This window comes from Prionailurus bengalensis, chromosome C2, assembly GCF_016509475.1.
Source record: "Prionailurus bengalensis isolate Pbe53 chromosome C2, Fcat_Pben_1.1_paternal_pri, whole genome shotgun sequence".
NCBI lineage: Eukaryota > Metazoa > Chordata > Mammalia > Carnivora > Felidae > Prionailurus > Prionailurus bengalensis.
The window spans coordinates 56818916-56842804 of NC_057350.1; the positions used below are offsets into that span (position 1 = coordinate 56818916).

The window sequence follows — 23889 nt, forward strand, 5'->3', positions numbered from 1 at the left end:
TTATTTCTTTGAAATAATCATTGGAATTTTGATAGGGATTGCACTTAATTTGTGGATTGCTTGGAATAATATGGACATTTAATGATATTTTAATGATGAAGATATTAATTCTTCCAATACTTGAGCAAAGAATATATTTACATTTAGTTATGTCTTTTTCTTTTTTAAAGTTTATTTATTTATTTTGAGAGAGAGAGAGTGCACATGAGAAGGGGAGGGGCAGAGAGGGAGGGAGAGAGAATCCCAAAATCCCAAGTAGGCTCCATGCTGTCATTGTGGAGCCCATCATGGGGCTTCATCCCAATAACTGTGAGCCAAAATCAAGAGTCAGATGCTTAACCGACCCAGGCTATTTGTGTCTTTTTCAATTGCTTTCATCTGTGTATCATAGTTTTCAAAGTATAGGTTTTTTACTTCCTTGGTTAAATTTATTTCTAGTTGTTTTATTCTTTTCAATGCAATTGTAAATGGGATTGTTTTCTTAATTTGTTTTTCTGATAGTTTGTTGGTAGTATATAAAAATACAACAAATTTTTGTATATTGATTTTATATCCTGCAATGTTACCGAATTTGTTTATTTTTTGCTACTAATTCTGAAAGTTTTTTGATGGAATCTTCAGGGTTTTCTGTGTATAAAATCATGTCATCTTCAAGTAGTGATAGTTTTACTTCGAATTTGTATGTCTTTTATTTATTTATCCTGCCTAATTGCTCTGGCTAGGTATTCCAATAGTGTTTTGAGTAAAAGAGAGTGGATATCCTTGTCTTCTTCTTGATCTTAGAGGAAGAATTTTCAGCTTTCACCATTGAGTATAAATAAAATCTTACCAAATATGGCCTTTATTGAGATACGTTCTGTCTGTAGCCACTTTGTTGAGAGTTTTTAAATGAACGTTGAGTTTTGTCAAATGCATTTTTTACGTTTATTGATATGATTATATGATTCTTATCTTTCATTTTGTTCATGTGGTGTGTCACATGGATTGATTTGTAGATGTTGCACCATCCTAGGATTTCTGAAATAAATCCCACATGATTATGGTATATGATATTTTTACTGTATTGTTGAATTTCATTTGCTAGTGTTTTATTGAGGATTTTTGCATCTGTGGTCATCAGGGATACTGGCCTGTAATTTCTTTTTTTCTTTTTGTTTTCTTTCTTTTTTCCTTTTTCGTTCTTTCTGTGAGAGAGAGAGAGAGAGAGAGGGATCTTTGCCTGGTTTTGGTGTCAGGGTGATTCTGCCTCATAAAATGAGATTAGAAGTATTCTCTCTTACTTATTTTTTGGGAGGGTTGCGGGGGGAGGTTTGAAAAGGGTAGGTATTAAATCTTCTTTGAATGTTTGTTAGCATTGACGAGTGAAGCCGTATGGTACCGGACTTTTGTTTTGGAAAGATTTTGAATAATGATTCATTTTCCTTACTAGTAACTGGTCTGAATGTTTTCTATTTTTGCATGATTCAATTTTGGAATATTGTATGTTTCTAGGAAATTATGCATTTTTTTTGGGTTTTCCAATATTTTGGCATATATCGGTTCATATAATCTATTATGATCCTTTGTACTCTATAGTATCAGTTTTAACTTCTCTTTTAAAACTGATTTTATTTGAGCTTTTTCTTAGTCTAGCTAAAGATTTGTCAGTTTTGTTTATCTTTTCAAGAAAAATGTTTCATTGATCCTTTCTACTTTTTTTAAATCTCTATTTCATTTATTTCAGCTCGATCTTAATTATTTCCTTGATTCTACTACGTTCAGGCTTCATTTGTTCTCTTTTCTAGTTCATTTAGGTGGAAAGTTAGACTGTTTATTTGAGATTTGTCTTTTCTTGAGATAGGGCTGTATCACTACACACTTCCTTTTTAGAATGCTTTGGCAGCATCCCATAGATTTTGATATGTTGTGTTTCCATTTCATTTGTCTCAGGTTGTTTTTTGATTTCTCCTTAGATTTCTTTGTTGATGCACTGGTGGTTTTGTATCATATTGTTTAATCTTTACATATTTGTGATTTTCCCACTTTTATTTCTATAATTGATTTCTAGTTTTATACCATTGTGATCAGAAAAGATGCTTGATATAATTTCATTGTCTTAAATTTATTGAGTCTTGCTTTGTGGCCAAACATAGGACTTATTTTAGAGAATGTTCTGTGTACACTTGAGAAGAATGTGTATTCTGCTGCCTTTTGGATGGGATATTATGTATATGTCTGATAAATACTGGTGGTCTAAAGTGTCATCTAAGGCTTATGTTTCCTTATTGATCTTCTGTTGGGATGATCTATCCACTTAGTAAGTGGGATATTGATGTACCCTACTATTACTATATTGCTGCCAATTTCACCCTTTAAGGCTGTTAATATTTGCTTTATATATTTAGGTGATTCTATGTTGGGTGCATAGAGATTTACAAATACTATATCATCTTGTTGGACTGACTGTTTATCATTATGTAATATTCACCTTTCTCTCTTGTTACTGTCTTTGTTTTAAATTTTGTTTTCTCTGATATAATTATAGCTACCCCAGCTTTTGGTTTCCATTTGAATGAAGACAAAATTCCATCGATTCACTTTCAGTTTATGTGTGCCTTTGCATCTGAAGTGAGTCTCTTATAGGCAGCATATAGATATACCTTTTTTCTAAAAATTCATTCAGCCACTATGTCTTGATTGTAGCATTCTATCCATGTACATTTAAAGTAATTACTGATAGCTATGTATTTATCACCATTTTGTTGTTTGCTGGCTGTTTTATAGTTTCTCTTGTTTTTTTTCTCCTTGTGTTTTGATAAGTTTCTGTATTATTATGCTTAGATTTTTTTTCTTGTTATCCTTTGTATATTTAATGTAGGTTTTTGCTTTGTGGTTGCCATGAACGTTACGTACAACAGTGTGTGTCTATATAAACATATTTTAAATTGATATCAAGTTAAGTTTCAACATATTTAAAAAATTATATTTTTAACACCCCTCTTGTTTTATGTTCGTGATATCACATTTCACGTTTTAATTTTATATACTCCTTAACTAATTATTATTTTTTCTCTCTTTCACTTCTTTAATACTCTATCACATCATACCGTATTTAATATAAACAACTGTTTTAGTGCAATGTCCCCATATTTCTCATTTAACTCTAGCTCTTTGTAGATTATCCTTATGTTACTCCCAAGATAGGGTTCCTATTTTTAAGGGCTTGATCCTTGTTAGTTCATATTTTACTACATTATTTTTATATTTCTTATACTCCAAGTTTTTTTTTTAATTCCTTGTGTCCTTAAGGGTCCTTATAGAACCTTTACCTTATGTTTACCATTTTGTTTAATTTATTTTTTAATTTACAACTAAGTTAGTTAGCATATAGTACAACAATGATTTCAGGAGTAGATTTCTTAATGCCCCTTACCCATTTAGCCCATCCCCTCCCACAACCCTACAGTAACCCTTTGTTCTCCATATTTAAGAGTCTCTTATGTTTTGTCCCCCTCCCTGTTTTGATATTCTTTTTGCTTCCCTTCTCTTGTGTTCATATGTTTTGTATCTTAAAGTCCTCATATGAATAAAGTCATATGATATTTGTCTTTCTTTAATTTCACTTAGCATAATACTCTCTAAATCCATCTATGTAGTTGCAAATGGCAAGATTTCATTCTTTTTGATTGCTGAGTAATACTCCATTGTGTGTGTGTGTGTGTGTGTGTGTGTGTGTGTGTGTATGCCACGTCTTCTTTATCCATTCATCCATCAATGGATATTTTGGCTCTTTCCATACTTTGGCTACTGTTCATAGTGCTACTATAAACATCAGTGTATGTGTCCCTTTGAAACAGCATACCTGTATCCTTTGGATAAATACCTGGTAGTGTAATTGCTGGGTCATAGGGTGGTTCTATTTTTAATTTTTTGAGGAACCTCCATACTGTTTTCCAGAGTGGCTGCACCCCCAGTTTGCATTCCCACCAGCAGTGTAAAAGAGATCCTCTTTCTCCTCAGCCTCGCCAACATCTGTTGTTGCCTGAGTTGTTAATGTTAGCCATTCTGACAGGTGTGAGGTTATATCTCATTGTAGTTTTGATTTGTACTTGCCTGATGATGAGTGATGTTGAGCATTTTTTCATGGGTCGGTTGGCCATCTGGATGTCTTCTTTGGAGAAGTGTCTATTCATGTCTTTTGACCATTTCTTCACTGGATTATTTGTTTTTTGGGTGTTGAGTTTGATAAGTTCTTTATAGATTTTGGATACTAACCCTTTATTTGATATGATGTTTGCAAATATCTTTTCCCATTCTGCCAGTTGCCTTTTAATTTTGCTGATTGTTTCCTTTGCTGTGCAGAAGCTTTTTATTTTGATGAGGTCCCAATAGTTCATTTTTGCTTTTGTTTCCCTTGCCTCCAGAGACGTGTTGAGTAAGAAGTTGCTGTGGCCGAGGTCAAAGAGGTTTTTGCCTGGTTCCTCCTAGAGGATTTTGATGGCTTCCTGTCTTACATTTAGGTCTTTCATCCATTTTGAGTTTATTTTTGTGTATGGTATAAGAAAGTGGTCTAGGTTCATTTTTCTGCATGTCGCTGTCCAGTTTTCCCAACACTACTTGCTGAAGAGACTGTCTTTATTCCAATGGATATTATTTCTTGCTTTATTCTGTTCCATTGATCTGAGTATCTGTTTTTGTGCCATTAACTAATTATTGTAGTTGTAGTTATTTTTTCTACTTTTGTCTTTGGATCTTCATACTAGCTTTACAAGTGATTAATCCTCTACCCTTTATGTTTATGAAATAGTGAGATTAATAATGAGATTTTTACCTTCATGTTTTCTTGTTACTTGTTACTTGCCCTTCCTTTTCAGTTTAAAGAAATCCCTTTAATATTTCTTATAAGGCAGATTTAGTTGTGGTAAACTTTTTTAGCTTTTGCTTATCTGGAAAACTCTTTATCTTTCCTTCAATTTTGAATAATAACTTTGCTGTGTAGAGTATTCTTGGTTTGAATTTTTTTACCTTTTAGCATTTTGAATATGTCATTCTCTTCCCTATGGCCTGCCTAGTTTCTGCTGAGAAATCTGCTGGTAATCTTATTGATTTCTTCCCCTGTATATAACTTTTTTTTTCCTCTTGCTGCTTTTAGGATTCTCTAAGTTGATATTTTAGTCATGATGTGTCTTGGTGTAGGTCTCTTTGGGCTCATCTAATTTCAAACTCTCTGAGTTTCCTCTATCTGAATGTCTATTTTTTCCCCAAGGTTAGGGACTTTTTCAACCATAATTTCTTTAAATATGTTTTTTTTGTCCATTTTTCTTCCTTTTTTCCATTTGAGACCCCTATAATGCAAATGTTAGTTTGTTTGCATTTGTCCTATAGTCCCTTAAACATATCTTCACTTTTCAAGATTCATTTTTTTCTCCTTTCTACTCTGTTTGAATGAGTTCCACTTCCCTGTCTTTTAGATCACTGATTCTTTCTTCTGCTTCATCTGGTCTTTTTTTGAACCCTTCTACTGTATTTTTCATTTCAATTACGGTATTCTTCAGCTCTGTGACTTCTGTTTGGCACTTTCTTGTATTTTCTATCTCTTTGTCGAAGTTCTCAACTGTATTTATCCATTCTCTTTATGAGTTCAGTAAACATCTTTAGGACTATTACTTTGAACTCTGTATCATGTACATTATTTCCCTCTGTTTCACTAAGATTTTTTCTGGGGTTTTGTTTTCTTCTTTCATTTGGAACATATTCTTCCATTTCCCCATTTTTCTTGATTCTCTGTGTTTGTTTCTATGGGTTAGGTGAAAGCTCTCTCTCCCAGTCTTGAAGGAGTGGCTTTGTACAGGAGATGAACCATAACATTGAACCTTGCTGTAGTTCTTGGTTGTCTTTTGAACCTTTGTGATTGTCTAAGCAGCATGATTTATTATTGATAGGTCCCAGTTGTTGAGGATATGCTAAGACCTGTGTTCCAGAGGGAGGTTTCTCAGTCAGCACCTAGTTTCAAGCTAATTGGAAGCTAGTCCATCAGGTAGAAGCTTTTGAAGTATGCAAATATATAGTCCTGTGGTTCTGCAATTGTAAACCCTGCTGGTCTCCTGACCGGGTGATCTGCAGGTATTTCCTTGGCAACAGTTGTAAAAAGCAGGGATTGATTGATTGATTGATCTATCTATCTATCTAGAGGAAGAGAGAGCGTGAGTGGGGAGAGGAGCAGAAGGAGAGGGAGAGAATCTCAGGCAGCTCCACACTCAGCACAGAGCCTGACATGGGGCTTGATCCTACAACCTTGGGATCATGGTCCAAGCCAAAATCAAGAGTCAGACACTCAACTGGCTGAGTTACCCAGGCATCCCCAAAAGCAGGGTTTTAGACAAGTATATGAACTCCTTTCTGGGAGGTACTGGTGACCTGAAGGAAGGCCATGAGGGAGTGCAAAGATACATCCTCTGATCTTTGTTCCCTGTGAGTACCTCTGTAACCTGTGGATACATGGTAAACCTGAGGCTTGCCCCTCAGGCTGAAGCTTACAGACAAAGTGAATAAGCCTTTTTTTCACAGGAAGACTGTTAATATGTTTCAGTCTGCCCTCTATGAAGTGCCCTGAGAGTGGTAATCTACCAAGAACTGTCTCTTTGATTGTTTCAGATCTGTTTGGCTCAGAAATGTAATCCCCCTGGCAACTAGAGTGAGGCACTCTTGGGGCATCTCCTGTGTGAGCTATCAACATGGAGTGGCTTTGGTGTGGCAATAGTAGTGGAGCAGGAGTGGAACATGCCCACTCGTTCTAGGAGGTTAGAGGGAGAGTGCAGTATGGCTCCTGCCCGTGTTGGCACCAACAAGGTGGAAGGAAACCTCAAGATGGCACCTGCCAGTTCTTCCATCTCTGTAGCCAGTCACAACAGGCTTCTGCCCTTCCAGCAGATACTTTTATATTTTTTTATGTTTATTTACTTTTTGATATAGAGAGACAGAGTATGAGAAGGAGAGGGGCAGAGAGAGAGAGAGGGAGACACAGAATCTGAAGCAGGCTCCAGACTCTGAGCTGTCAGTACAGAGCCTGACGCGGGGCTTGAACCCACAAACTGTGAGATCATGAATGACCTGAGCCGAAGCTGATGCTTAACTGACTGAGCCACCCAGGCACCCCCAGAAGATACTTTTAGTTTAACAAATTAATTTTATTCACATACGATTTAGGTGCTTTTCAAACTGCTTTTTTTTTGCTGGTTCCTAGGGCAAGTGAGTCTGTGCATATACCCTTTAAGAGTGTAATCTTCATTTCTTACAGCCCTGTGGTTCTCCTGGATGTAGCCTCATTGATTTCGAAAGCCTGACATTTCTGGGGCTTGTCTCTCTGGTACTGGTTGCAAATGTTGGGGTGCCTGATGTGGGGCACAAATCCCCTGATCCTCAGAGAGAAGATCTGTGTTCACAAGATCCTGCCTGATTGTGGCACTTGTTGGTGGAGTTTTCGTAAGACCATATCTTTGTCCTTCATATATGTTTCTGTGTGACCCGTTTAAAATTCTTTGTTGTGGAAGAGCTGTTCAGCTAGTTTTTAGGTCTTTTTCAGAGGGAATTGTTCCATATATGGCTGTAGATTTGTTGTATCCCTTGGGGGAGCTATCTTCAGTTTTTTCTTAACACCACTATGGTGAACTGCCTCCTATTACATTTTTTATTTAAGGCCATTAGTGGTATTCTTAACATCACCCAGATTTTACTTAAAAGTAGTTTCCAGGGATGCCTGGATGACTCAGTCAGTTAAGCTTTGGACTCTTTTTAAAAATTTTTTTTAATGTTTATTTATTTTTTGAGACAGAGAGAGACAGAGAATAAGCACAGGAGGGTAGAGAGAGAGAGGGAGACACAGAATCTGAAGCAGGCCCCAGGCTCCGAGCTGTCAGCACAGAGCCCGACGCGGGGCTTGAACCCATGAGCCATGAGATCATGACCTGAGCCAAAGTCGGATGCTCAACCGACTGAGCCACCCAGGTGCCCCTAAACTTCAGACTCTTGATTTAGGCTCAGGTCATAAGGCCCCACGTTGGGCTCTGTGCTGGGCATGGAGCCTGCTTAAGATTCTGTCTCTCTCAGTCTCTCTCTCTTTCTCCCCTCCTCTCTCCCTCTCCTGCTCATGCGCTCTTTCTCTCTCAAAAACAACAACAGCAACAACAACAAAAAACCCCCAAAGCCCCCCAAAAACAAAAAAAATCCAACCCAAAACAGCATAGTTTCTAGTAAGTTTTATTGTTGATACCCATTGAATTCCTTTACCTGATAGCATTAAAATAATTTAAAACCAGAGTTAGAAAAACACACATAAACACACACACACACATCATTGGGAATTTTCATTCTTCAGAAACATATGAACATTTTTTGAGACTGTATTGGAGAAAATGACTCTTTTATTGCCTGGGTTGTTTTAGGACATAAGAGAGAACAGAATGTTGGTTGGCTAGTCTAAGTAGCAAATCAGCTATGGTTTAAAAATCTGTTCTGAAAAACTGATATATGATGACTCTTCTCCTTAAGAAAAATGCATGTAAACACAGAATTTTACATTCAATTTTGATTTAGTCAAAATCAGACCTCCTCATTTTACAGGCAGTAAATATGTACAGGGAGAAAATAAACTACATGATTAAGTACAGTTAAGTTCTGGCTTATACTGTCTTCTGATCTCTTAGTCAAGGCCTTCCATGATCGTTGTAGAATAGCTAAGCAAGAAAAGGGCAAAGAGGAGTAAATAGAAATGAAGTGGACAGACATAAAAGAGATGCAAACAGGAGCAAAGAACTATTTAACAATTATTTGACTAAGTGAATGTCAAAAAAAGGAAGCCATATGCAAGTGACAGTATGATCAATAAAATAATTTTTTTTTCTCACTTGAAGATAAGAGCCAATATTTCCAACAATGGGCAAGTTCTATCATTATTATAGTTGAAACTAGTAGACTTTTAACATATTCATACAGATAAAATTTAGAACTGAAATGTACAAGGGGACTTTATCTGTGTCTGTAGAACTTGAAGGTTAATATATGTGGGTTGAATCATGCCAAGTGATATATGTATGTAGCACTTACTATAAAAACACAACAATTTTATTTCTTTAAAGAATCAAAATAAGAAATAGTCCTGCTAAAAGCAACAATAAAAAAATCACATAAAATACTCACTGTGTCTGTTGCATACAGCGTTGGGTCTTCTCATTAACTATTGTGAAAACATAAAATCTGTTTATTTTCTTGACTTCAGAAAGTTCTGCTTTGTGGATAGCTAAGGTAAATGGATTCCTTTGTCTTGAACCATGTAGTAACTTAATGAAGTTAAGTTTATTTCCATGCCAGGCTCCCAGTTGTCTCTACAATTTACCTTTGTTAGAAACTTTTCAGTTTTATTTGCTGCACTAAAATTTTCTGGTATCATAATGAACAGTCAATATGTACCTCCCAACAGCTGATTTTATTTTTCTCAACTGAAAGATAGTGGACAGTGTCTTGATTTTTCTAGACCATCCCATCCTGTTCTTGGAAATTTGTAGATGCTGGTCTATTCTTGTGTTCTATCCTTAAAACTCTGGATTTTTCCTTGGGTGAAGCTTGAACTTCTTTTTTTTTTTTACGTTTTTAAAAAAAAATTATTTATTTTGAGAGAGAGAGAGTGACCATCTGCAAGTGGAAGAGGGGCAGTGAGAGGGCAGGGGTAGAGAGAGAATCCCAAGCAGGCTCTGTGCTGTCAGTGGAGAGTCAGACATAGGACTCGATCCCACAAACTGTGAGATCATGACTTGAGTCAAGATCAAGAATTGGACGCTTAACCGACTAAGCCACCCAGGCGCCCCTTGAACTCATTTTTTATGACTTTCATTAAATTTTTGTAAGCACTAACAATTGAAGATTAATAAAAGGTCTCCATCATGGACCATATTTTGTTTGCAACCAATTGGAGGACTGACAAAATGTTTTGGAAGATAAGAGTAAAACATCTAAAACAGTTTTATATAGCAGTAGTTTGAAGAAGGGAACAAAACCTGGTAAGGCAGATTTACCTTGTCTTATCAAAGGAAGGCAAATCTAATTTCAACACATCATCCAACAATATTAGATATTTGCATGCCAGAGTTATTAAAGAAATCTGATGTTCAGTCACTAGCCTAGATCAAGTTCATGGACAACTGTTTTTCTTTTCTTTCTTCCACCCCCCCCCTTTAATGGCATTACTGGTTCTATATCCAACTTCTATGAACACCTCACTGGTCTTGAGGAAGCCTCATGAGAAATGTCTTGGGGCGCCTGGGTGGCGCAGTCGGTTAAGCGTCCGACTTCAGCCAGGTCACGATCTCGCGGTCCGTGAGTTCGAGCCCCGCGTCGGGCTCTGGGCTGATGGCTCAGAGCCTGGAGCCTGTTTCCGATTCTGTCTCCCTCTCTCTCTGCCCCTCCCCCGTTCATGCTCTGTCTCTCTCTGTCTCAAAAAAAAAAAAAAAAAAAAAAAAAAAAAAACGTTAAAAAAAAAAAGAAATGTCTTTGACAAGAACAGTGTTTTAAAAATTGTGCTAATTTGAGTATAGATTGTAAGAACACTTCAGCTCTGGGAACAGTTCTCTCTATTCCAGATGCTGGAATAGATTTGCCCGTGACATAATCCCCGTTATTTCTTTTGGGAACAAGTTCATAGCTGAAACTTAGGGAGATCCAGGACTGCGAAGTTCAAGTCAGGGCACCATGACAGTAGAGGTGGCTAGGGTTGGGAGTGAAAGCAGAACTCCAGCACAACATACTACTCTTCATAAGGGCTTCCCCCATATATCTAAATAATGTAATCTAAGAAGTAATAACTCTTTCCTGGAGTTTCCAGGTATCTATTAGGGAGAGGAATGGGAGGATTTAGGTTCTCTTGATTACTTTTGCCTTTTTCATTTGCTATTCTAAAGGACAGAATGGTGTGTCACTGGCTTCTCAGAAGGAGTTGAAATACATTTACAAAGGCTTTGAGGTCTTGACTATGTAGTGACCCAATAGGATTTTTATAACTAATAAAGCTTTTTAGAATTAATACAACCAATGCATTTTTATTCAAATTTACTGTTTTCAGAGGTGTGTCTCATAAAGGAAAGATAAGGAAGCATGTTTTGCTAATTTATATAGAAATACAAGGAAAAATTAATCTCTTGAAACTAACATTAAAGTGCTAGTTAGGGAGAAGTAATTCATTCACATTCATTTATTCATTTATTCATCTGTTTTCTCCTTGAAGTAGCAAAGCTCTCTCAACTCCTTCTGATGTATTGGTAATCATATGATCATATGTGTTGAAGATGCAACTGTAAGTGATGAATAAGTAGCACAAATTGTTAAGTGCTTTAGCAGTTCACCTCACTTTGAGCCGTCTATGAAATAAGGGGTATACAGAGAATGAGGGAATGAATATATGAAAGGTAGTGTCGTTATAGTGAATAGTTATGGTGTCATTATATTTTTACTTGATTTTTTTCCTTCTCAGTTCGTTGCTCTAGATGAGCATACATAAAGGAACAGCATAGAGAACTAAATTAAAAAAATGTGTAAGAAGCTTTAAACTAGTCTGTTTCTGCCATTGAATAGATATATCATGTATAATGGATTTATTATGCTGTAAAGAATCTGGTTGACTTTGCAAGAGGGTGGAAATAGCAGTTGTCACATCTCCACTCCCCTCTCAACTCTTTCCCTTTTTTGAATAAATGGAGCTGTTTGTTTTTGCTCATCTGTTAGAATTTAACAACTAAGAATAAACTGGAACATCAGCAGTTTTGCCCTGGCAAAGGGCATTCTGTGAGTGACCCTGCTGACAAACTTGTATTGTCCTAACGGTAGCACAGCTTGCATTTGTCACAGGTGAATGGGCTCAATTAGCAAGAGAGAGACAGTGTTTCAATCATTTAAAAAAAAAGCAAACAAAGAAGAAAGCATTTTTTTCCTTAGGAGTTCTGAAAGTGAGGTGACATTGTAAGCATATAATTTTGGGGGGCGGTGGTTTCAAAGAAAGCAACTAAAAGCAAGAAAACACATTATTTGGCATTGGCAAAGTGATTTGAAACAAAATTTCAGGGAAGAATTCTCAAATGACATTAATAGGGAGTCAGGTTTTTCATGGGTATTAACGTGTCTTACACCTCCTAAACTTACATGCTTCCTGTTCTGCTTATTAAAATCCTAGGAGAAATATTGGGCATTTGCTTATATAATGAAGAAGATAACCCCAGTTTTGCCTGAACTTATGCAGTGTGGGAAGAGATGTTACTTCTTTGAGCTTGTGGGATAATATCTAGTCCAGTGGAAAAAGAAACCTTTTAGGTAGTATTGTGATGGGTTGAAAGTCTCACCCTACCGCTAACTGGTTAGGTGAGTTATGTGGGCTTTGACTGTAGTGAGGAATATACATTCCCAAAGTGTTGTGAACGAAATTAAATAGAACTGTGGAAACAGCATGATAGACTCTTCAATATTAGAAAAGGGATAAATCGGCATTTACAGTGAAAATCTGACTATATAGTTTCTCAAGAGGAGTTGAGTATTAAATTTAGTATTATATTATGAAGAGCAAGAAAAGGTCAGTGTTCTGGAGACTAGTAGAGAGATAGATGAAAAGAAGAAAAACCTGAAACAAAACCAAAATGGAGTCTATGGTACCTCCTTCCGAGAAGCACTCAGATCTCCTTGTTTCTCTGCTGCCTCTAATTCATTTGTCCATTTATTAACCGAGTTAAATAACAAGGCTTCATTTAACTCCTCTTAAATGTCAGGAAACAGAATAGGTGTTAGGGATACAATCATGAGTAAGATACAGATCTATCCAAAGAAATGTCTATCTACTAGCAAATATAGATATTTAAACAAAGAATGCAGGTAATGTTAAGATAGGTTGGATTCCACAGGTAAGTAAAAGTACATCAGGAGCAGAAGGAACAGGGTAGATAACTTTGCCTACATCTAAATGATGAATTCTATTGAACAACACCTGTTACTGCCTTCAGAGGAGGAGTTCTGAGTTGGGGACAGCAAAGAGCTTTAGGTGCTGCCCACAGGAGCCACAGTCCCCGATGTCAGCCCGCTGCATGGTTTTCAGGTGTCAGGTAAGGAAGACACAACTCACACAAACACTAGATGCAACAACACTTTACTGATAAAGAGAAGAGACAGAGCAAGATCAGCTTCAACTATGAGTGTCTGTCCCCATTGCCAGTGGGTCTAACTCACAGCTGATGCAAAGAGATGGTCTGCATATGTCTCTCTATACTGCAGGTGAAGGACTCCATTCTCTCCCCACAGATATGGCAGTGGGTACCACATGGTATTTTATGACACCCAGGCTTAAGCAGAGCAAAGACATACACACCAAGTCTGGAATAGGGGAAGATATTTCCAAGCAAACAGACATATCCAACAGAGGCTGTGATGGCTCCTTATTTCTTTGCAAAAAAACGTTCTAGGCTCATGGCCACTCTTATGCACCTGTGCAAGGGGCAACAAGCTATATGCAACTGTGTTTCCCAGCAAGTAGACTTGAGTGGTAGACAAAATGGAGAAGAGATGTTAGTAAAAGGACCAACACACGCAAAGTTGTAGAAGAGTGAAATAGTGGAACATGTTTATTTGGGGATCTTTACATGGTGTTGTTTGTTTATTTCCCACATATAAAGTGTGCAGTTGTCTTAAAGATTACATCAAGAAAATAATGTCAGGGCGGAAGGACAAGAGAAATGTAAAGAATTTGGTCTTACACAGTTACTAACATTCAGCTGAATTTTTGGTTATCTGGTAGTCAAAACAAACAGGGCAGTATAATAAATTTTGTGCCATCCATTGTCCTCCCAAGAGACAATTGCAGTTTCTTCAGATGAGAAAATCCTTTGCTTAAGGAGAAGGGGATGTCTCTGTTTTGTTTATTTATTGATCTAATTATCAATTGATTGTTCATTGATTGGTTATTGATTTACTGCTTCTCTCAGTCTGATTGGTGGGCATGTGAATTATGTGGTCCCACTTCCTCTGACCAACCTAATCATATAATTTCTTCTAGGAGTTTGCTTTTTCAAACATGTAGGATATGAAATGGCTCATTAATACTGATAAATTATGTGTCAGAATCAGAAAATGACTCTTCAAGTGTCCATGCTATTCAGATCCCCAGACTCCTCTTTCATGAAATTTAACTGCTCAACTCTTCTTCAATTTTGTGAATTCTCCACTGTGTGCTTCTAATAAGTACAGCACCCTCCAACTTCCTTAACTAGAATTAGTTTCACGTATTTTTAACAAAGTAACATGAACCTTCTGATTCTGTGACAAATGACTTTATTACGCATGACACAGAAACATCATGAGTATCCTATTTGTGTCAATTTACCTTGCCCCTCAAGTCCCAAAGAAGCAACATGATGATACCTAGTTAGATGCTACAGTCACAATAGGTGTATGTCACAGCTGAGTTACCCTGAGTATAGGAAACCTGAAACTTTTATGATAGGCAGCAAACAAACTTGCCTGTGCTCTGGAGAGAGACATTGTCTTCTAAAGCTGTTCACTACAGTCGTACCTGAGAAATATTGTAGATTAAGATCCAGACCACCATAATAAAGCAAGTATCACACTAAAGCCATCAAATGAATTTTTTTGTTTCTCGGTGCATATAAAAATTATGTTTATAGTACCTTGTAGTCTATTAAGTGTGTAAAGGCATTATATCGAAAACCCCCCTAAGTACATGCCCTAACTAAAAAATACTTTATTCATTAAAAAAATGCTAACACCATCTGAGCTTTTAGTGAGTTGTCATCTTTTGCTGGTGGAGGGTCTTGCCTTGATGTCGATGGCTGCTGGCTAATCAGGGTGGTGGTTGCTGCTGGTTGAGGTGGCTGTGGCAGTTTCTTAAGATAACAGTGAAGCTTGCCACACTGACTGAGGCTTCCTTTCACGAATGATTTCTCTGTCGCCTGTGATGCTGTTTGATAGCATTTTATCCTCAGTAGAACTTATTTCAAAATTGGAGGCAATCCTCTCAAACGCTGTCACTGCTTTATCAACTAAGTTTACATAACATTCTAAATCCTTTGCTGTCATTTCGACAGTCTTCACAACATCTTCACCAGGAGTAGATTCCACCTCAGGAAAACACTTTCTTTGTTCAACCATGAGAAGCAACTCCTTGTCCATTAAAATTGTATCATGAAATTGCAGCCATTCAGTCACATATTCAGGCTCCACTTCTAATTTTAATTCTCTTGCTGTTTCTAACATATCTGCCATGACTTCCTGCACTGAAGCATTGAACCCCTCCAGGTCATCTATGAGGGTTGAAATCAACTTTTTAAAAATTCCTGTTAATATTGATATTGTCACTTCTTCCAGTGAATCACAAATGTTCTTAAAGGCATCTGGAATGGTGAATCTTTTCCAGCAAGTTTTCAGTGTACTTTGTCCAGATCCATCAGAGGAATCACTGTCCATGGCAGCTGTAGTCTTAAAGAATGTATTTCTTAAATAATAACACTTGGAAGCCACAATTATTCCTTGATCCATGGGCTGCAGAATGGATGTTGTGTTAGGAGGCATGAAAACAACATAATTCTTGTTGTCCATCTCCATCAAAGCTCTTGGGTGACCAGGTGCATTGCCAGTAAACAGTAATGTTTTGAAAGGAATCTTTTCTTCTGACAAAAGGTCTTACAGCTGTTTTTTTTTTAAATATGAAATTTATTGTCAAATTGTTTTCCATACAACAGCCAGTGCTCATCCCAACAGGTGTCCTCCTCAATGCCCATCATCCACCCTCCCCTCCCTCCATCTCCCCATCAACCATCAGTTTATTCTCAGTTTTTAAGAGTCTCTTATGGTTTGGTTCTCTCCCTCTCTAACTTTTTTTTCCTTCCCCTCCCCCACGGTCTTCTGTTAAGTTTTAAAATATTCAGTAAACCATGTTGTAAACAGATGTGATGTTATCCAGGATTTGTTGTTCCATTTATAGAGCACAGGCAGAGTAGACTTAATATAATTCTTAAGATCCCTAGGATTTTTGGAGGGATAAGTGAGCATGGGCTTCAACTTTCAGTTACCAGCTGCATTACCCCTTAACCAGAGAGTCAGTCTGTCCTTTGAAGCTTTGAAGCCAATCATTGACTTCTTCTCCCTAGGTATTAAAGTCCTAGATGGCATCTTTTTCCAATAGAAGGTTATTTTGTCTACATTGAAAATCTGTTGTTTAGTGTAGCCAACTTCATGAATTATCTTCACTACGTCTCATCTTCTGCATAACTTGCAGCTTCTGCATCAGCATTGTTGCTTTACCTTGCATTTTTATGTTATGGAGATGACTTCTTAAACCTCTTGAACCAACCGTTGCTAGCTTCAGGCTTTTCTTTTGCAGCTTCCTCACCTCTCTCAGGCTATGTAAACTTAAAGAGAGTTAGGGCTTTGCTCTGGATTATGCTCTGACTTAAGGGAATATTATAACTGGTTTGATCTTCTCAGGCCACTAAAACTTCCTCCGTATCATTAACAAGGCTGTTTTGCTTTCTTAACATTTGTGTGTGTGCTGGATTAGCACTTGTAATTCCCTTCAAGACTTTTTCCTTTGCTTTCACAACTTGGGTAACTATTTCGCACAAGTGGCCTAGCTTTCAGTCTGTCTTGGCTTCCAACTTGCCTTCCTCACCAAACGTAATCATTACTACCTTCTGACTTAAAGTTAGAGAAGTCCTACTATTCTTTTCACATGAACAGTCAGAAGACCTTGTAGGATTATATATTGACCTAATTTCAATATTATTTTGTCTCAGGGAATAGGGAGTCCCGAGGAAAGGGAGAGAGGTAGGGAACAGCTGGTCAGTGGAGTAGGTAGGACACACACGCAACATTTATGAAGTTTGCTCTCTTATGTGGGTGCAGTTCGTGGCTTCCCTAAACAATTACAGTAACATTAAAGGTCACTGATAACATCACCACAGCAAATATAATGATAATGAAAAAAAACTTAAAGTATTGTGAGAATTCTAAAATAAGACAGAGAGACAAGAAATGAGCAAATGCTATTGGAAAAATGGTGCTGATAGACTTACTTGACTCAGGGTTGCCAAAAACTTTCAATTTGTAAAACTGGACTGTCTGCTAAGCACAATATGGTGAAGTGCAGTAGGTATGCCTGTATCCAAACATCTTTGAAAAAAAATATCCATATGAAAAATCATTTGGGTCCTCTGCTCACATGGTGTGCAGAATGCAGAACATGAAAGACCCATGAAGGGTCTTTCATGAGGAATTATCTCTCGACACAGTGAGGACTTCAAGATTGAGATGTTTAGTAGCCACTTTTACATAAATTCACACCATTATTATTATTATTTTTAAAAGTTGATTTATTTATTTTGAGAGAGAGAAAGAGAGACAGAGAAGGAGAGAGAGATAAAGAGAGAGAGATTGCAAAAGCAGGGGAGGGGCAGTGAGAGGGAGAAATAGAATCCCAAGCAGGCTCCACATTATCAACAGGGAGCCTGATGCAGGGTTCGATCTCACAAACCGTGAGATCATAACCTGAGCCAAAATCAGGAGTTGGATGCTTAACCAACTGAACCACCCAGGCACACCCAAACACCATTTTAAATATTGCTTGCATTTTCCCAACATTATGCTTTCCCGAGTGACCTATATTTCCTTCAGATTCAGTGATGCACTTAGTGACAGTTTGGCTCCAAGTGTCAACCTTCCATTCTCTGTTCTGTTTTACTATTGTTATTGTTGTTATTATTAAAAATTTTTTGAATGTTTATTTTAGTTTTTAGAGAGAGAGAGAATGAGAGCATTAGCCTGAGTTGGAGAGAGGCAGAGAGAGGAGACACAGAATCCAAAGCAGGCTCCAGGCTCTGCGCTGTCAGCACAGAGCCTGACGTGGAGCTCAAACTCACAAACTGCAAGATCATACCTGAGATGAAGTCAGATACTCAACCGACTTAGCTACCCAGGTGCCCCTGTTATTTTTATCATTATTATTGTTACTGTTTGTTCAGCCACACTGTGAACTACTGCAAAAATATTGGATAGAAGGCAGTAAATGAAAGATTGGTCAACAGAATATATTAAATAAGAATAGTTAGGGGCACCTTGGTGTCTCAGTCGGTTAACTGGCTCAGGTCATGATCTCACGGTTTGTGAGTTCCAGCCCTGTGTCCAGCTCTGCACTGACTGTGTGCAACCTGCTTGGGATTCTCTCTCTCACCCCTCTCTCTCTGCTCCTCCCCTGCTCATGCTCATGTGCATGCTCTCTTTCTCAAATATAGGATAAAACATTAAAAAATATTTAAAAATAATAGTTTAAATATCCATAGTTATGAAATATGCTAAAAATGTTTTCTTTCAACATGAATCAATTTAAGTTACAATATATAACTATTAATTCATTATTGAGAAGTTACTTTGTCTAAGACTGTGGTGTTGATATATATTGATCTTTAAGAAACAGAACCTACCCTTAAGAAATTCACATCTAGATGGGAAGATAATATACATACACAAAAATTAAAATGCAGTAAGGTGCTGAGTGCATTTAGAGACAATACAGATAAAGTGTATTTTGAAGAGTTTAGAGGAGACTTTTTTCTGATGAGGTGGATATCAGAAAGGAACACTTAAAAACGTGTGGAAGTTTTTTTACACGTAGCAACTGAATGTGGATGGAAGGAGTGGGAAGGAGTGTCCAGTCTATAGGGAAGATGTGAATATTGACAAAGAGACAGGGAAACGTAGTGTGTGTGGTGAAGAGACAGTGGTTATGGTTTGGCTCTAGAAGAATGAAGTGAAGGCTATAAAGGTACTGGAGGACTTTGAATGCTATTTGTAGAACTTAGGGTAGAAACGGTGGGATCAATGGGAGAGCCATGGCTGTTGAATATGAAGGGGGAAAATATGAAAATGTAAAAACTCAATGAGAACTTTACAAAATTTGAGGTAAAAAATGAAGCAGAATAGGTCTCTATAGCTAGTATTAACCCCACTCCCCTCTCCCAGTGGGATCCCCAAACCTGAGAAAACAGAGTGGTAACTCTGCCTCAGACCTCTCCATTTGTTCTATTCTCTTGATTACACCTGTTCTTCTTCCTTAGGTTGGTCCATGTGAAAGGGACCTCTGGCCATCTTTTGTACCAGTTAGGGCACAGGCCTCTTTTACCCTCTTTCCTATTCCTGGGAGCAAAGTTAGTACCTGTTTCGATAGGGGGTGGCCAGCTCCAGCCTCAGCCAAAGCTTGGGGCCCAAGTAAATGTCTTGTCTTTGTTTTATTCCTTCTTTCTTTAGTATTCTTTCCCCACTTGGATAAATTATTTATTGGAATAATTTAAGTTGTTCAGTGATCTCCTGGGATATGGGGAGAAGAAAGGACAGGGATCAAAACTGGTGAGGGAGGGGCGCCTGGGTGGCGCAGTCGGTTAAGCGTCCGACTTCAGCCAGGTCACGATCTCGCGGTCCGGGAGTTCGAGCCCCGCGTCGGGCTCTGGGCTGATGGCTCGGAGCCTGGAGCCTGTTTCCGATTCTGTGTCTCCCTCTCTCTCTGCCCCTCCCCCGTTCATGCTCTGTCTCTCTCTGTCCCAAAAATAAATAAACGTTGAAAAAAAAAAAAATTAAAAAAAAAAAAAAACTGGTGAGGGAGGGCAGCTTTTTCAAGGTAGAGTCAATTGTCTGGATCCTCTTGAATGTGGATCCATGAACATCTGCTGCCTGGAGGAGGCCCTGTGTTTGCCCTTGGCCTGAACTTCACCTTTTTCAGCCTTGTTGAAGGCAGAGACAAGAGAAGATGAGTTTTTTCATCGCACTTTTTTTTTTATGAAGAGAGAAAACTTGTCATCTGGGTTTGCTGAGATTTCACCTTATATCCACTACACTGTTTAAAAAAAATGTTTATTTATTTTTAAGAGAGAGAGAGAGAGACAGAGACAGAGACAGAGTGCAAGCATGGGAGGGACAGAGAGAAAGGCAGACACAGAATCCAAAGCAGGCTCCTGGCTCTGAGCTGTCAGCACAGAGCCCAATGCGGGGCTCGAACTCACGGACTGCGAGATAATGACCTGAGCCAAAGTTGGACACTTTACTGATGGGGCCACCCAGGCACTCCCCAGTACACTATTTTTATCTTGTCCTAGGATAATGCATTAAAAGAGAAAAAAATATGTGAAATACTTGAATAAGCTTATAGTATAACAGTAATATTGTCTGTATCTGTTCTTTAGCCTGATGTAATTCATTCATAGAATATTCTAATGTCATTTTACTCCTTTGTAATTTTTGAAAATTATGTTTTTCCTTTTTATTTAAAAAAAGTATACAAAATGAAAACTTTAAAGAATAAAGTATTTAAGTAGGATAAAATCACATGCTTTAGAAAAGACATTGCAGAATAATGTAATTGACTATGTTTAAGATAAATGCATTTAAGTATATTTAAGATAATGAAGTTGACTTACTATTCTACAATAATACATATCAATAAATTTTCAATATATGTAAAATCATTTTGCAATGATACATATTCAATATATAGATATATTCTGTAATAATAAGTATTCAACAAAATATAAACATATATTAAAACTAAACTTACAGTTTTATCACCAGAAGTTTCAGAGAATGATCTTAAATATGGTGCCTAATAAAACATTTCAGCAGGCTGGGAAAATCAAATGTTTGAAGTGTTTATGTATGTGTTTAAGTGTGTGTGTGTGTGTGTGTGTGTGTGTGTGTGTGTATGCGTGTGGTTTTCTAAATGGAATAATTATAAAATACAAAGTACATTAGTAATACATGCAGAGTATTCAAGGTCTTCATTGATAAACATATCAGCCCATGGATTATGATTTTCCAAAGTGAATATTGAGGAACAACCTTAGCATATATTGAATAGGAGATTCAATACAGTTTTATTAAAACTTACTATGTGCAAGAATCTGTGGTCATTTTCCCTTATATTCATCAATCAGTTCTTTTTCATTTATACACCAATAAGATCTATCCCAGGCACTGAGATGCAAATATAAAGACATACAGAGAGAATGAGCCTCCTTATGACAAAGGTAATATTCTTGTGCAAGGTGCAATTAATAAATAAGTTTATAAGCACTTAATACCATTTTAAACAAGTGCAAGTTTTTTTTTTTTATAGATAGAATATAAGAAAGGAGTTACTTTTGTAGGCAGCATGTCAGAGACAGTCTTTCTGAGGAAGTAATATATGAGTAGAGGTCTGAATGAAGTGAGAGAGAAAGCCAAATGAAGTACTGGAAGTAAAGAGTTCAAGTCAGGGACTGGAGTGGGGCAAAGAGTGATGAGAAGTGAATTCATAGAGGGAAGCAGTAATCAGATCCCAGAGGATCTTGTAAATGATGGAATGGATTTTGGAATTTATCCTGATTATGATGGAAAGCCATTAGAGAATTTTGAGCAGGAAAATGGTATATAGTTGATGCTTGAATAATGCTGTGGTTGGGGCACCTACCCCCTGTACAGTCGAAAACCTATGTATAAGTTTTGACACTCCCAAAACTTAACTACGAATAGGTTGTTGTTGACTGATAGAATTACTGATAGCATAAGCAGTCAATTAATACATATTTTGTATGTTGTATGTATTTTGTTTTTATTTTTTGTTTTTTAATTTTTATTAGAGAGTGTGAGCATGGATGAGGGGCAGAGGGAGAGAAAGAGAGAATCTTAAGCAGGCTCTATGCCCAATGTGGAGCCTGATGCAGGGCTCAATCCCATGACCTTGGCATCATGACCTGAGCTGAAATCAAGATTCAGATGTTCAACTGACTGAGCCACCTAAGGTTGGAGTTCTGAAAGTCAGAGTGCTTGTCTCTGGGAGAGGTTGGAGGACTTTGGGGCTCCTCTTGGAAAGAAGGCAGGGCTTAGAGCCCGCAGACATACTGTGTGGAAACAGTGATCTGAAGAGTGCCTGGAGGACACAGTGAGGAGGTTAGTTGCTCATCTTGGAGCATGTCCCAAAGAGGCAGCATTCACTACATGAACAAAGGAACTGGCAGGTGTCATTTCCTTCCCCTGCCCCTCAACATAAATACAGAGCCACCTGTGGGAACCAGCGTAGTGCCAATACTTGGTACCTAATTTGCTTATACCAAGCCCAGGTGGAACTGCTGCTCCTAGTCACACTTGCCTCAGGCAACATGGCAGTTTCCCTCCCCAAGAAGACTGGCCTAACCCCCTTCCATCATTGCATATCTCAACCCAGGAATTTTGTGAGGCCTCAGTTCCAGTGATGATGGTGACAGGTCTCATTTCACAAGTAGACCAGAGAGCACACCTAGTTAAAATGAGTCACATTCAGGCCAGGGACCAAGCACCACCCACAATAGGCAAGGAGAACCTCTGGAGATGACTAACCTGAGGATAAAGTATCTAGGACACAACAGCAGAGCACACACAGCACACATTGGAGACATTCCTAGAAGTGCCAGGCCCTGGGGAACAGGGGACCCTACATGGAAGGGCACTACAGGACGTTTTCTTCCTAAAACCATTACTCTGAAGAACAGGAGATGCTGCTCACTTTCCAAACACACAGAAGCAGACACAGAGACTTAGACAAAATTGGAAAACAGAGGAATTTGTCCAAATGAAAGAACAAGACAAGGCCAGTGTTGGAGACCTAAAAGAAACAGATATAAGTAACATGCCTGATGGAAAATTTAAAGCAGTGATCATAAGGATGCCCACTGGGTTTGAGAAAAGAGTGGAAGACATGAATGAGATCCTTAACACAGAGATAAAGAATAAAATAGTGATAAAGTGCTCAATAAATGAAATGAGAAATACACTTGATGGAAGGAACAGCAGACTGGAAGAAGCAGAGGAACAAGTTAATGACTTAGAAGACAGAATATGGAAAGTAATCAAGCTGAACAAAGGAGAGAGAAAATTATTCAAAATGAGAACAGACTTAGGGAACTGAGAGACTCCCTTGAACAATACATTCATATTATAGGAGTCCCACGAGAAGAAAAAGAGAGAAAAGGGGGCAGAGAATTTATCTGAAGAAATAATGGCTGAAAACTTGCCCAATCTGGGGAAGGAAACAGATATCCAGATCCAGGAGGCACAGAGAATGCCCAACAAAATCAACAAAAGCAGATCCACACCAAAGTAATCTTGAAAAACAAAGCTGGAGGCACAAGAAACACAAGAAACAAGTGTTGGCAAGGAGGTGGAGAAAGTGTAACCCTTGTGCACTGTTGGGAGTACTAACTGGTGCATCCACTGTGAAAAATTGCATGGAGTTTTCTCAAAAAGTTAAAAATAGAACTATCCTAAGATTCTGCAATTGTACTACTGGGTATTTACCTAAAGAATACAAAAACACTAATTCAAAGGGATATATGCACCCCTATGTTTATAGCAGCATTATGTACTATAGCCAAAGTGTGAAAGCAACCGAAGTGTCCATTGACAGATGAACAGATAAAGAAGATGTGATATATATACCAAGGAATATTACTCAGCCAGAAAAAAGGAAGAAATCTTGCCATTTCCAATAATATGGACAGAGCTAGGGAATATAATGGCAAAAGAAATACGTTACTCAGAGAAAGACAAATACCATGATTTCACTCATATGTGGAGTTTAAGAAACAAAACAAATTAGCAAAGGGGGAAAAAAGAGAGAAACTAAGAAACAGACTCTTACCTATAGAAAACAAAGTGATGGTTCCCGGGGGGGGGGGGGTTGGCGGCGCTAAATAGGTGATGAGGATAAAGGAGAGCATTTGTGATGAGTACCGGTGATTAAAATAAACACTTAAAAAAAAAGAATGTGTTGAGGAGAGTAGTGAGGAAAAAGCCTAATTAGAGTGTATTTATGAG

The 23889-nt window shown here is 37.8% G+C and overlaps 1 pseudogene; it reads right to left on the reverse strand.

Annotated features, from left to right (window-relative positions):
• Positions 1–14768: 14768 nt before the first annotated feature.
• Positions 14769–23889, reverse strand: part of LOC122490976 — a 31927-nt pseudogene continuing 22806 nt past the window's right edge.